Source organism: Canis lupus, chromosome 18 (assembly GCF_011100685.1).
Source record: "Canis lupus familiaris isolate Mischka breed German Shepherd chromosome 18, alternate assembly UU_Cfam_GSD_1.0, whole genome shotgun sequence".
NCBI lineage: Eukaryota > Metazoa > Chordata > Mammalia > Carnivora > Canidae > Canis > Canis lupus.
In genome coordinates this window covers 35,699,261-35,714,868 of record NC_049239.1, presented here as the reverse complement: position 1 = coordinate 35,714,868, position 15,608 = coordinate 35,699,261, and the positions used below count along the sequence as shown (strand labels likewise).

The following is a 15,608-nucleotide window of genomic DNA, read 5'->3' as shown; positions in this document are numbered from 1 at the left end:
CTAACAATAAAATTGTGTTGCTTTTGTAAAAGGAAAAAGACAACAGGAGTCATTTTTAATTATTTTTTTAAAAGCCAATCATGCAGCTTTACAGCTATTCCTACCCTTTATTACAAATATGATCCTGGATTTTACAAAACCATTACCTTCCTTGGCTAAAATGATTGCTATACAGCACCCGCTCTTCGCCTCTATGGTAACAGAACCCCATCGTTACCCCGGGTGACGCTCACTCAGCTAAATGACTGCCTTTCCCAGCCTCCCTTGCAGATGCTGTGGCCTTGAGACCAAGTGATGCCCAAAGGGATGGATACGGCAATGCTGTCTGGGGCTCCCAGAAAACTCTTCGAGGAAGCGGACTCCCCTGGAAGTTCTGCTCAGCATCTGTCCTTCCTGCCCTCCTCCTACTTGCTGCCACGGGGGTTGAAGTTCTAACAAGCTTTTCTAAATCCATTTTTGTATGAAAAAAAAATGACATTCTTGTTTAAGCCCCATATTTTGGATTCTCTGCACAGGCATCCTTACCACTCGCTGCCACTGTGGGACAACAGTTAGTCGGGGGAAAAAATAAAGGAGGAAAAGAACTTGAAATTCTAAATTGGGGTGGCAAAGAAAGCCGGCAAATACATCAGGGCCGGGGTCTCATGTGCTATTATTTAAAATCATAAATGCTGACATTTACGCAACCGAGGGAGGAAATGCCATTATTGCCGGCATTAGCCGCACGGAGCTATGGCAAGTTGTTTCACTTAGAAGATGTTTAACACGGGTACCGTGATTGTCACTTAATGGGTCAGGGAACCCAGAGAGACCTGCCTTTGTCTGTTAGAGCTTCCTCTCTGCAGATCACAAATATTTCCTTTTATGTTTAGGAAATGTAATTACGTCTAATGCAAATTACAAACCAGAATACCATCACCACGCTTCTTGCTTTTGTGGGGCTTTAGTCTTTTCATTATTTCCAAGCTCTGTAGCCCCCAGAAGGCAAAGCGTAACTCCCGAGACCCTTGGGGGAACATTTAATCATGCCCTTCGAGGAACCGGTCACTGAGCCTAACACTGATGCTGGACAAGGCTCCCAAGGTGACCTTTTAACCACATGCTTCCCCGAACTGAAGATTTCAGGCTCCTCCCTGTTGTTGCCTGACTTATCTGGGTCCAGTGTCCCTTCCTCCCGGTAAAGCTCGGTTAGGGCCTGGTCGCTGGCATTCCCCTAATACGTGCAGGTAGCCTCTCATCATAATAGCTGCCACCTGTCGAGTCCTTACTACGTCGGGACGCTGTGCTAATCGGTGCCTCATATGAGCCATCACACGGGACCCCACAGCAGTCCTAGGAGGTGGGTACAAGTATATTTTATAAATGAAGATACGAGGCTTAGAGAAGCTAATAACCTACCGTTGGCCTTGTAGGATGATTCAAAGATTATGAAGTAATGATCCAACCAAAATTCACCTGGTCCTGGGCACAAAGTCGTACTGTCTTGTAAACCAGCGGCAGCCTCTCATGATGCCATGTGCTTCCCATGGCCTGCGGGGCTCAGCAGCCAGTAGGTACTCAGTAAATGTCAGCTGAATGACTGGGTCCACCGTCAGTTCATTCCTATCCAACTCTACAGACGTAGGTTAAAAATCACCAGATGGAAATGACAATTAGTCCCCACGGCTGGAAGAAATAACCGCAGAGAAACGTGGCTAAACAGAAGTCTATTGACAGGGAATGGTGGCCCATAGTTGAGGACAGGAAGCTCCTTTCAAGAGGCACCTTTGTGTTGTTGAGGGATGAGTGGTTGGGAAGAGATCCACATTTCTCCCTCACGGCTCCTCACAGACACAAAACAGAACCCACGGCAGCTTCAAGAACCCGTGAGAAACGGCAACCTGGAAGCAGACCCAGCCCTGTGCTCTGATTCCAGAAGACAATGGCTCCGAACTCACAACAGGACATAGAGGGTGTCCGTGAAGAGGCTCCAGAGACTCGCAGTGGAGAGTCAGCTGGGGCTCGGCCAGAAAGGCCCAACCAACAAGGCTTTTCCTCAGCCTCACCACGAGGCTTGTCCCCGACGTTCTTACAAAGCCTGGTGCTAAATTCTGGTTTAGCGTTGAAGCTGCCCCTACTGAGTCATTATGGACCCGGCACATGATCCTGCCCCGGGAAGGATGTGCGGATTCGGGCAGGAGCAGGCCTCTGCCTCTCCCCGGACACTCTTGGAAACCAGGAAGGGACACATCGCGCAAACTACAGAGACCAGGTGTGTTGTCCACTCCTCCCCATTGAGCCCTCAGAGAGCTTTTTCACAGGCCTTTTTTTTTTTTTTTTTAAGATTTTTATTTATTTATTCATGAGAGACACAGGGAGAGAGAGAGAGAGAGAGAGAGAGAGGCAGAGACGCAGGCAGAGGGAGAAGCAGGCTCCATGCAGGGAGCCCCACGTGGGACTCGATCCGGAGTCTCCAGGATCAGGCCCTGGGCTGAAGGCAGCACTAAACCGCTGGGCCACCCAGGTGTCCCATTCACAGGACCTTCCGACACCTCTCTCACTCTCTGAGACCACCTCAGCAAGGCCCTCCGTGCTTATGGCTGCAGACCCCAGCAGTGGGGAGACTGGGCCCTACGGGGCCAAGCACAGGACAGCCGCCACGACAGAGGGCGAAGCCAAGTGGAGAGCATGGCTTCCAGCAGCAGCACCTGGCCTCCTGGCAACTCCACTGCCAGGCTTGGAGTTGTGCCTGAGTTTTTTGTTTCTGATTTTGACAACTCCCCCCACCCTTGTTTCATTTTTTTTTTCCTTCCAATAGGATCCTCTTGTCAAACCCCTCTTGTGGCTTTGTGAGGGGCCAGATAGCACCAGTCCTGAACGGCTGCCCTCATTTTGCTACGGAAGCTATCTCTGACTCCTTAATCAACCACAGGCTATAAGCTAGCCTCCCTGAAACTGCAATTTTGATTCGTGAAATGACAATGAAACCCCTTGTCCCCTGGCAGTCCACCAAGGCTGCTTTTGCTAAGGTAGCACATTTGGGGGGCAGTACCCTGTTCTGCAACGGACGCTGGGCAGGATCATCACTGGTCTTATCGGTGAGCTCTGTGAGACGTTCCCCCTCCTGAAGGGGAACATGGCAGACTGGCGACGTGGAGGCAGACCCTACAACCAGGTGAGGTTTGGGCCAGACACCCACCATCTCCCCAGTATCCTTCTTCCTTGGCATCTACCATCACCAAGTATGATAAAGGCCATGTCCTCAATAGCCGCTTTATGGCCTCTTCTCTATGCCCAGCACCAGAAGGCCAGACATCAACACCTTCTGTCCGGGCTCCTGCAAAGGCCCCCATCTTTCCTCCACCCTGCCTGCCCACACAGTGTGATTGTGTCCCTTCCCACTCTCCTCTGCCACAACACCACAAGCTGGCTCACGTGAGACTTTCCATCCTCATCCTCATCTTTGACAACCCCTATCCCATCCCTACTCTTGCATTGTGCCCCACCGACACCTACACACCTGTTTGTGGGGGAACCCCTGCTTTAAGTCCATTGCTCACACTCCTTGTTCTTCAAAATCCAGTTCACCACCACCCTCTCTGGGATGAAGACTGTTGAACTACACGCTGCCCACTCCAGGCTGAGTAAGTCACTCATTTTTGCCTCCCCCCGGGAGACTGTTGAGTCTAGAGCATGGTGTGAATTCATCTTTGGGTCTCCAGCACCAATATGGCTTCTGTCTTAGGTAGGGACACTCCATTGTTCCTCTGTCACCACAAGCTCATCTGGATGGAAACCAAGCTCCGCATCTTCACCTCCTCTGTCCTCACCTCTGACAGCTGATCATAACTGGCTTATGTCATTCTCACCAGCACAGTCACGTATTCCTTGCCATCTCTCCTTTGCATGTCCACTTCCACTGCCCTCAGGAGGACTGCATCATCCCACACCTGACCTATGGAAGTGACCTCCTTGGAGCTGACAAGGTGATTATGTCACTCTCCTGCTCAAGATCCTTCAGCGGCTCCCCACTGCCTACAGAATAAGGCCCAAACTCCTTCACTTGCCATTTAAGATCCTCTAATGATTTAGTCCCACCTTAGTTTTGTCATCTCATTTCTGAGCACCTGTATTATGAGGACGTCGCCCTCCTTCCCAACAGAATGATCACTGTTCCTTTCAATCCAGATAAAATATCCCCTTCTTTCCGGGTAAAATCAATCCCTCCATTCAAAGCATTTCTGCAACACACAGTTTATATGTTAACAGAGCACTCCTTTCATTCTGCCTATTATTACATTTGATTGCTTTCATGGCAGACTGGCCTGCTAGCCTGCAAGCTCTCAGGGGCAAGAATCCTGCCTCATCCACCTCTAATCCTCCATGTCGCCTTGAGCACAACAGATGCTCAGTGTATTTCCATTAACCGCAAATGAAGCAAATGAATCGAAGTTATGAGTTGGGTTTAAATAGGTTCACGTGGGTTTGAAAAGCACCACAGTCAAGATCATGTTAAGCAGCAGCTCAGGATGAGAAAATGGCTCTTAAAGAGCTCACAGTATATTTGAGACAACACAGGTGACCATCCAGACATGAAAAGCCACAGAGTAATGTAAGGAAAAACAATGTTCTTCAAACATGCGTGCAGAATGAAGCAGAGGTTGCATACAATTTCTGAAGCCCACAGAGATGTTCTCATGCCACGGCTCTGAATCACACCTCTAGGCTGTAAAATTCTATCAGCTTGTTTGGAGAAACAAAGATTCTCTGAAAACTCTTAATATTGTTGCACATGACTGTTAGATGTGTAATCATGATGGGTCCACAGAGGGAACTTGCCCGGGGGAGGGGAACTCTCCTGGAGCCTAATGGTTAAGAGCCAGACCGCCTGAGTTCAAATCCCAGCTTCATCACTTACTCCTTGGTGACACTGCACGATGCCTTAATCTCTCTGCCTCACTTTTTTCCTCCTACAAGTGGAGAGCCGAATAAACACCTACCTCATTGGATCTTTGGAAGAACTGACTGAGTTAGTATATATAAGGTGCTTAGGACATAGTAAACACTATATCAACACCGACTCTTATTTTTAACTAGACCAACTTTCCCGACAGGGATGGAGACCAATCAGCTAACAAGCATTTGTGTAATATCTAGTATGGAGGTACACTATTCTTTCTTTCTCGTTGATTTTAGAAACTACTTTTTAATGGGAAGTTTGTTTTTTTAAGAGGTTGCCATTTATCAAGCGTTGACTCTTCTCATACAGTATATCAATTACTCATTTGGGAACACGGTATAGCAGCTAAGAGCTTGGACTCTGTAGCCAGGGTGCCTGGATTACCTGCGGGTATCTCCACTATGTGACTTAATCTTTCTGGTTCTCAGTTTCCTTGTTTACAAAAATGGGATAGTAACAGGATCTACCTCTGACCATCCTTGTGAGGATTAATGAGTTGGGACAGGTAACGGCCCTTTGGGATGTTGTTAGTGCTTAATACGTGGTAGCTAATCTTATCTAATAAAGATACTGAGGTACTAAGGACCTGCTATGTGCCAGGCACCGTGCTAGTTGCTGGGGATCCAACAGCAAAAAAGGACAAAGTTCCCACCCTCTAGAGATGTATGTGCTATTATTATCAACCTTAGTCTTGAAATTGGGACTTAGGGCATATTTAAATCTGCCTGAAGTAACTTGCTAGTAAGTAAACAGGCAGTGGCTTAAACCCAGCCAGGGCTTACCCAGAGTATGATCTCCCTTCAACATGGAGCCTTTGGAGTCAGCACTCAGTCTTTCATAACCCTAGGAACCCTGCCCACTGTCTACAGAGTTAGAATTTCAGACAGTTGACCATGATACCATCTTCACACCCCTTACTGCGGGAAGCAGCCCAAGGCAGAGCCCCTAATTGGACCACAGGTGGGTTCCTGACCCCAAAACAGTCCAACTATAGGCTTCCCCTGATCCACGATGAGGCCAGCACAAAAACTTTGCTCAGTAGGGATAATGGTAACTAGAGAACTAGTGAAGCCAATCAGGCTCAGTCTCCCTCCAGGATGTGAACAGAAAACTTTAGAGAGAAGAAAGTCAATGGGATAGAGGACTCAGAATTAGAAAACACTGAAAAAGATGCAGAGAGTGTATGGGGCAGCATCTCTGTTGCTGACAGAGGGCAGAAGCAAAGATCTCAAGCTCCAGGTACTGCGGACAAGACCTTGGACAGAACAACAGTGAATCCATGGGATCTTCACCCACCTATAGACCCCACACCCTGGCAAGAAGCCCCTGTTTTCTGAGAGAGTGCCTAAGACTCTGTGTAGCCATTCAAGGCTCTCCAACCCCAACTTCCTGTCCTGCTTCCTCTTCTACTTTTGCTTTACGCATAACACTCCTGGGGCCCAAACAGACCATGGGTGTCCCTGCTCATACTCTTCTTTTCCCTATGCCTGTATCCTTCAGGCCCAGCCACACTCACTGTCTTCCTGATGCCACCCTCAGCAGGGTGTGGCTCACCACCTGTGACCCTTCTGATCTCCAGTTTCCTCCTCTGCCCACAAATCCAAGTCCTGTCTCCCCAACGTGACTCCAATCATTCTGTGGGCCTAGTGCTTTCTAGTATGTCACCAGTAAACATTTGATGGTTGGCTAGACTTCTGATAATGCACAGAACCATAGGGCTAGAGAAGGAGTTCTCAACCTTCAGCTCTAGGGAGTGATTTGCCCTCCCCTCCCCCATCCAGGGGACATTTGGCATTGTCTGGAGACCTTTTTGGTTGTCACAACTGTGGGGATGTGCTAATGGCATATAGAGGGTAGAGGCCAGGGATATGATCAATGCCCTACAATACACAAGACCACAACCTCTCCACAAAAAGAATTATCATGCCTAAAATGTCAGTAGAACTGACATTAAGAGACTCTGGACTGGGTCCATAAGAAAATTAAAGAGAAACAAGATTTGGGGAATACACTTACAACAATGACATATTGTTAGAAACAATGTTTGGCTAGATGATATTCCTCTGAGAAGTGTTTATGATTTTAGATAAATTACAGTAAAACCCTGTGGTCTCAAGCCCCAGGATAATGCTAATTTGGATATAAGGCAATCAACAATTGGCAGCAAATTCACCCCAGCAATTCCATTCATCTCTCAATAAACAATAGTGTGACCCTACATCTTATGTGGTGGGGTTTTCAGACCCCACTGATAGCATTACGGCGGGGTCAGATTGCAGCTCCACGGTGTTGGCAGAGATCATGAGCAAGCTAATGCCATCCTGGCTGGTGTGACAATCTTTTATCCAATCTGTGGGCTTCACAGGGTTTGGTCCTACTTACCTTCTTTCTAACTTGAATGGCATTTCTCCCTTTGTGTTAGTCATACACACGGCTTTGGAGAACAGCAGAGCCAGACTCCACCCTCAGTTTTGCCAGTGACCTGAGCCTGCACAGTCCTGAAGGGCAGAACCGTGCCCATGTCATCGGCCACCGCACACTCATTGCCTGCAGGGTGAGGGTGCTTGGGAAACACTCCATTCTCCAGAAATCACTAGAATAATGCCCATTCTCTACTCTCATTTCATTCAAACTCAGTTTCTTCACCTATAAGATGGAGAAATTAGCACCAAGGACAGCAGCTGCTTGCAAGAATTAAATAAAATGAGACCATGTGTATCAGGCTCTTGGAACAGAGGTGGACACATGGTTCAATTAATGACTCTCATCCCTCCCACCTTAAAACTAGTAAAAACACCTGCTAGCTCTTCCAGAATCTTGAAAGGTCCCACGATTACCTCCCCAAACCCTCTGTTCTTCAAAGAAGCACTAGCATGCCAGAGGAAGCTCTAAAGCGCTGAGAGTGGAATAGGTTTATTTCTCAGAAACTAATTAAAAATCAAAAGTTCGGCCACAGTTTCCAAGCCAAACTGATTCTCACATGTGGGCTTCGCATTTTAAAGTTTAATTTGATTATGCACCCCTCAGACTAGCAACAGGAATGGATGAGGGCCAGGGTTCTGTCGTTTTATATTTTTCTCAGCATTACCCACCTAACCGCAGGTGCCTACTAAACAGTAAATGAACAAAAGAAAGAACCACAACTTCAAGTCCTAGCGACCAGATCTCCTAAGGGTGAAGACTAGTTATACAAACATGAAAGCTTATCTACTTGTACTCTGGTTCACAACTGGACAGAAAGCCATCAGGATGAAGGCGTTTCATTGTAGCATCAACTTCAGGTAAAACCTCACAGCCCCCATGGCTGCTGCGAGAATTTCCACCAGGCAGTATCTGTGAGTGCACACAGACCGGGAAGTCTGCATGGCTGGGCAAAGCAGTCAAAGGGGCTGGTTCCCAACGAAGCTGGGTTCAATCCCTGGCTGCACCACTTCCTTACTGCAACATCAAGTCTGCATTTCCTCATCTGTAGAAGAGCACTAATACCCCCGCTGCTCTGGGCTGAACCGTGTCCCCCACCCCACCCCAATTCATATGTTGACATCCTAACCCCCAGGACCTCAGATTGTAACTTTACTTGGAGAAAGGTTATCTACTCTAGTGCAAATGAGGTCATCAGTGGGCTCTACTCCAGTATGACTGGTATCCTTCCATAAAGGAGAAATTTGGAGACAGGCCCACAGGGAGAATGTAGTGTGAAGATGAAGCCACCAATAGAGGTGATGCTATTACAAGCCAAGGAGCACCAGAGATGACAAGCAAACCTCCAGACACTGGGGGAGAGGCAGGAACAGATTCCCCCTCACAGCTTTCAGAAGGAGCCAACCCTGCCAACACCTTGATCTCAGACCCTTAGCCTCCAGAACTGTGACACAATACACTTCTGTCATTTAAGCCACTATGGCAGCAAACTAACAGAGAGCCTTGGTGTGCAAAGTTGGCAACTGTTGTTATTACTGATTAGAGTATCACTAGTTGAACGTAACACAGGGAGCAGACACAGGTATATGCTGAACACAGGAGATGTCATATTGTCTGAATATAAAGCAACTCCCTAAATGCCAATCTCCCATTTTTCTATGAGAAAACCGGGGGGAACCTTTTCGGGATATAGATGAAATAGCCCAGTGTCTACTTACAACATTCACACACACACACACACACACACACACACACACATAATCACATGTATAAGAAAACCATACACTGATTTTAGAAATGCTTTTTCTAGTTTCATATTTTGTGAAATAATTTTATTCTAACATCAGTCTTCATCATCTTTATTTATTTTTATTTATTTTTACTTTTTTAAAGACTTTATTTATTCATGAGAGACATAGATTGAAAGAGAGAGAGAGAGAGAGAGAGAGAGAGAGAGAGAGGCAGAGACACAGGCAGAGGGAGAAGCAGGCTCCATGCAGGAACCCTGATGTGGGACTCGATCCCGGGACTGACTCTTGGTTTCGGCTGAGGTGGTGATCTCCTGGTCGTGGCATCAGGCCCCCTCGCAGGCTCTGGGTTGAGCATGGAGTCTGTCTATGTTTCTCTCTCTCTCTCTCTCTCTCTCTCTCTCTCCCCCCTCTGCCCCTCCCTCCCAGAAATAAATAAATCTAAAAAGAAAGTAAAGTGTATCTTCCAAAACTATTAATTTTTTTGTGTATATACTTCCAGAATTTTTACTATGTGTACACATGCATGCTCATACACATGCATATACACACATACATAAACACATTTTAAACAGATAAGGAATCATGCCATAGCATGCTGTTTTGTAACCTGTTCTTATCATTCCATAAATTACATAATCTCCCTATGTAAAGAATATAAATTTATATTATAATTTGTAATGACAGCATAGTATTCGAACACAAAAATTTATTTAGTCATTCCCCTACTGATGGATATTTCAATTATTTCACATTTTTTAGTAAACACAATGAAAAGCTTTGAAATTACAGCTTAGAAAAATGATCATTTCCTTAAGATAAATTCTGAAAAGTAGTATGCTAGTCCAAAAAGGTATACTTAATGTCACTTTTAACCTCAGCTAAACTACAGTTATAACTACTCCCAATAACAATGATGTCACACCTTCCACCTTCTGGTAGAGAAGTACTGCACCACCACTCAGCCACAGCCACAGTGCAAGGCAAGTGTGGCAAAGGGGAGTGTAGGAGCAGACAAATGTCCCTAACTGCGTGCAACAGGGGAAGATTTTGCTGCAGACGCAGGTTAGAGAGGGTCAGAGAATTTCTTTGTACCCAGGAGGAAAGGAGGAAGTTGTGAAGGGGAAGGTGTGTTAAGAGGATAAAAAGCAGTCCACATGTCATGAGCACGGAAAGGAACACCTGGAGACAGCAGAGGCATTTTAGGGATGAGGAACCATGCCACCCCACCCACCCACCCACCCAGGCCGGCGATCAAAGCTCTGGGAATCTTTGTTCCCTTTGTCACATCCTTTAGGAAGCTAGAATCCTGAAAAGGAAAAGCTGAGGAGGATGAACAGAAGCTAGAGCAAGGTTTGTAGCTCCTGGCCTCACTGAGTCTTCATTCTTTCTCATGAGCCAGGTGTGAACACTACCTTCTCTACAGAAGACAAGGCCAGGAGAGCCTCAAAGTGAATGGAGGTTTTTATTTTTAATATATAATTTAAAATGTGCATTCTTTTTTTCCAGGAAAATTCTCCTTCAGAAGAGACTTCTGATTGCAGAAAATATTTCAATGGCACAAATGTCCAATAGCAGGGTGTGTGGTCAATATATGAAGGTATCTCCTACCCACACACGCAGTATAGTTACTACAGTTAGCGTTGAAGGAAAAATACTTACTAGCATGAACGATGTTGTGATGCTGTTCAGTAAGAGAAATTAAATCGTGAAGTAGTGTTATGGTATTATTCAATTCTTACAAAAGAAAAAAATTTAATGTATGAAGAAAAACACCGAAGTGTTCATGGAGGTTACTGATGATTGATGAGTGTGGAATTACTGGTGATTCAGGCTTATCTACATTTTCTAAAGTTTCTATAGGAAAAATTTGTTACTTTTGAAATAAAAAAAAAAAAACACCAAGAAATCAATTTTAAGTGTTCCTCCCACCCAGGGTCAAGACCTAGAATAAGCATACACCTGGCTACAAGCCCTGAGTCTTATTTCTGTGACCTGGCTTGTTCCAGGGCACAGAATTCAAGGCTGGGTAACAGAAAGTAGAGTTCCATTCCATCACCACTATTTCATTCAGTGGGGAAAAAAATATCTTCGTGTGGAGTTCATACCTAGGGTGTATAGGCTAATTCTTCAGTTGTAAGAGCTGCCACTTGTTATGCATTGTCTCCATGCAGGGCTCTGTGCTGAGCATCCTCAAATGATCTCATTTAACCCACCAACAACTGTGAGAGTTAGATACCTTTACTTCCATTTTACAGACAAGGAAATAGAGACCCAGAGATGCAAGTCACCAGCGCAACCCCTAAAAGACCGGTAACTGTAAGAACTGAGTTTCAAACTCTGGTCTGTCTGACACAAAACTCTTGAGTCTTCATAGGCAATTCTTCCTTCTAAAGATCCAGTTTGTTAATATTTATAGAAAATGCATATGCATTGAAAGAGGTCTTCCAAACATCCTGGGTCTGGCATGAAAACCTCCCTCCAGGAAGTTACCAAATATAAGGTAATAGAGGGCAACTGACAATCAAGCAAATTATATCAAACAACAAAGGTAATGAACATAGCACTCAAACTCCTCACTTAATTAATTTACTACCTTTTCTACTAACTGCACTCATATCTGTGGGGTGGAAATACTATCCAGTGGTATGAAACTCCGTATCACTCTCCACCTCTGCATTCCATGACATCTCATGGGTAGCTTGAAACAAGCTACAGTGGTAGGATTACACCATGAAAATCAGCAAAAACTAGAAATCAGGCTTGATTTATTGTTTTGTTGTCTAGACTTAAGGAAGTTATAAAGAAAATGTTACTATAGATCACACTTAAACTTTGCCATCTTTGTAGCCATTTTATTGTGAAAAGCACAAAAAAATAAAAATAAACTGAGAAAATATTCCTCCAGTATTTGAAAGCTAGTATGTACCTCAAGAAAGAAGTAGCTCATGTCATTGACCAGAAGGAGCGAGTCAGGTTCTGGTCTACGTCTTTGTTGTCTCATTCATGTTGGAACTGTGCTCCTTCACCAGTGATGTGAATAACTTCTTTGCTGAACCAGATTGCAACACCCATTTATTTATGGTCTGATTTTGTCACAGTGGTTAGACTGCAACCACAAGTTGGCCACAGATATGAGGTCTGCAAAAATCAACGAGAGCACTCCTGTGATAATGAGACTTACAATAAAGTATGTTGCCTGTGTCAATATTATTTGTAAGTTGGGAGCTATTCCTCTTTTATGTCAGTGAAGTTTATAATAAACTGTTTTCCTGGACAGTCACTTGTGAAACCTGTAAAGCACACCACTGGGTAGAACTGTGGACAACTTACCCAACTCCTTTAGTGGTAAATTCTCGTAATTGTACAGACAAGATCCTTAGTCCCAATTACCCCCAGGGAGGTGAGATTTCAGACCTTCCCCTTCCTGCAGACACAAGCCCCAGTCTTAAAGTCATGTGAACTCTGGGCCCTCTTTACGACAGCTAACCACAGGTCACTCAATAGAGAGACATTCTCCTCTGGACCATGAGCTAGAAAAAAAATAAGCCTGGTAAAACAGTAAGCTTTCCTGAGCCCCTGGAGAGAAGGTCACCACATTTTCTTCTTAGTTACTTGTGAATATCTCATCAGCACATTTACTACGTGACATTGTTTGTTACTGATTTACATGCCAATCCTCTCTGCTGGACCTTGAGCTACATGGAAACCAGGGTGTCTCTGGTCCAGGCCTTGCTGAGCAAGTGTTCGATATTCTTGAGTTCGTGTATGAATGCCTGAACAGACAGAGAAGAGAGGAAAGGATCTCCTTACAAACCTGGCATTGGCAGAAGTCACATGGCTCATTGTGTTATTTAGGTATTTCCTTTAGGATTCAAGAGCAATGTTTCCATTCTGATGCTATATCCAAATGGGTTCAATAGCAAGTCAATTGAAAAAGTCATCCACATTTTTCAAAATATGCTATATATACTTGTTACTCCTCCTATACAAGGCACATGACCATCACATTAATTAACAACATCCATGGAGTTCATACAAATAAATAAGCTGCCTTTGCAGATATGGCTCTTAAATCCGCAAATGTGTGGACTAAAGACACTGTACAAGTATGATGTAGACTCACCACCTCAAGTTCCATATTTGGAGAGAAGAGGGAAGAACAACCCATGAGTGGTTGTGTGCCTGTGTGTAGCAGGAGCAGGTTCCACATGTACAATTTTATCCAGAGATGATTACATCTCCTTTGTTTCAGAAAACCCGGGAACCCATGCCCAGGACACTTTGTGGACAGGAGACTGAGATGCAAAGGGGGTGACAGCTACTCTCCAGAACACAACTGACCCTGAGAGAAATCACAGACAACACTTATACTTGACTTTGCTGCAAAACCATCCAGAGCTTAGGTACTTTTCTACATTGTCCTGGAATTTTTTAAGAGGGTGGTGGAGGTGAGGGTGGTGGGAGATGCCAAGCAATACACGTGAGATAGTTAAGTCATTGTTTAATTCAATCACTAAAACAACAGGCATCAAAATAGCACTAGAACTTTCTTTCGGGGTCCATATAGATTTGGGTACTGGCCCACCTTCCTGATTTCCACGCTTTCCACAGTTTTTAACTTCTCCTTTCAAGGACTGCAAACCAAATAGACAATTTTATCCTTGGAAATTCTCTCTCACTAGGAACTGGGAATTTTCTGACCTCGCAAGCTAATTCAGAACACGTTACCCCGGCAAGGGTTGCCTTGCAAATCACCCAGCATCGAGGGGTTAATCTCACACATTTACCATCCTCCCTCAAACAGGAGCCAGGAACAGGCTTCTATGACAACCTTCCTAAGATGGTGCTACTTCTTCAGAGCACAACAGTTAAAAAAAAAAAAAAAAAAAAAAAAGAGCCGTGCAAATGGAGATGAATGGTACGCAGGCCACCGAGGTAATTAAAAATGTATTTTCCATCTCCTAGTAATTGAATTGTGTACAAGCTGCAAGTTAATGAGGTCATCTACCCTCGAGCACTGACAGGAAAGCAGGAATAATTATCTTTCAATTTTTTCTTATGTAGCAATTAATTTTAACCATTCGCTTACACCCCACTTCCACTCCCCTCAATCCCAGTCAGTCAAAGTCATGGCTAAACCGAATTGACAAGCAATTGATACGGTGGCGGCACGGAGCTGCCGAGGCGGGCAAGGTAATCAAGGGGCTGCAGCTGTTGAGGGCCAAGCGCTTCCAGGTGAACGTCGCCGGAGATTTCGCTTTCTGCCACTCGGAGGACACGGGACACACGGTGGAGGCTGACAGCACATCTGGTGCCAGGTGGGCCGGGAAGAGGCACCGCTGACTTGGGAAGGTAACAGAAGGATGGACAAGGATTGATGGATGGACAAGACTTTGAAACAAAATGTCACTTATGAAAAGGGTCAACCAAAATCGGGGGAGAGATGCTCAGCCACTCGTTAACCGTGTCCTGAGCTTCTTGGAGGGTCCTGGTCCCCATCAGGAGGGGATGGTGGCGGGGGGGGGGTTGCTAATGACTCATGCTTCTAGAAGCCACAAGCACAAAATAGTTTCTTTCCTCATTTAGCTCACCCATCATCATCCTGAGCCCACAGTTCTGGTTCGGGGAGGTGCTGGCGAGAGATTTATCGCAGTTTTGCTGCTATTCGATGGACTCAACCCAGATTGCCTCATGTGGCCTCATGTCAGGAGGGGCGGTGGCTGCAGTCTGTCCCTCTGTGACACCAGCGCGACCGATGCTTAGATCAAGTCCTAGTCATTCCACTCCCACCCCCCCCTTCACTTCTCTAATTGATTAAATTAGGGGAAATTCTCATTTTTGACAGGTTTCCACCAACACGACTAAATATTTACAAGTGAGAGAGAAAGAGATCAGGCCTTTGTTCACTTAGCCTATTACGTCTTATGAAGACTAGAAAGCTCTTAATACTAAGCATGGTGGCCAGATGGCTCAGTTGGTATCTCTTGTCCTGATGCTGCTGTTCACAGCATCTACTTTCATCTTTGCAGGTGTCCCATTACGGATGACAACTTATACGGCCACCTGGTCACCCTGCCCTAGGGTGAATGCTGGGATACGGCGAGGGTAGAAGCTTCCTCAAAGGGAGAAGCCCTCCTCACTCCCCGAGAACAGGTTGCCATGTCTTATTCTTCTCTTCTTCTGAATGTCTCCGTGATGTCCTGCATGAACACAGCAGCCTTGCGCTAAATGCGCATCAGTGCCCTTGTGGAATCCGGCCGGAGATCACAAGTCACTACGGGGAAGTGATGCCACCAGGAACGTGGTTTTTCTATTTGTCTCTGTGCTGAAAACACAGATCTGAGATAAAGCTAGTTTCTCTATTCCCAAACCAAGTTGGGCTTTTTGAAGAATGTCGAGCCAGGCAGAAATACGTGGCTGGAAATCTTTCCATGTTCCTAGAGATTTGCCAAAAGAGAATTTCCTTTTGAAAGTATGACCTGATAGTTTAGAATTAA

At 45.4% G+C, this 15,608-nt stretch overlaps 1 protein-coding gene and 1 long non-coding RNA gene across 2 annotated transcripts in view; one reads left to right on the top strand and one right to left on the bottom strand.

The window, feature by feature from the left end:
- LOC102157112 overlaps positions 1 to 15,608 on the bottom strand; it is a 173,016-nt gene that overhangs the window by 50,615 nt on the left and 106,793 nt on the right.
- On the top strand, positions 256 to 4,791 carry LOC119864217. The gene is made up of 3 exons (XR_005373405.1): positions 256 to 2,251; positions 2,798 to 3,154; positions 3,563 to 4,791. It is a non-coding gene; the product is annotated as an uncharacterized LOC119864217 (long non-coding RNA).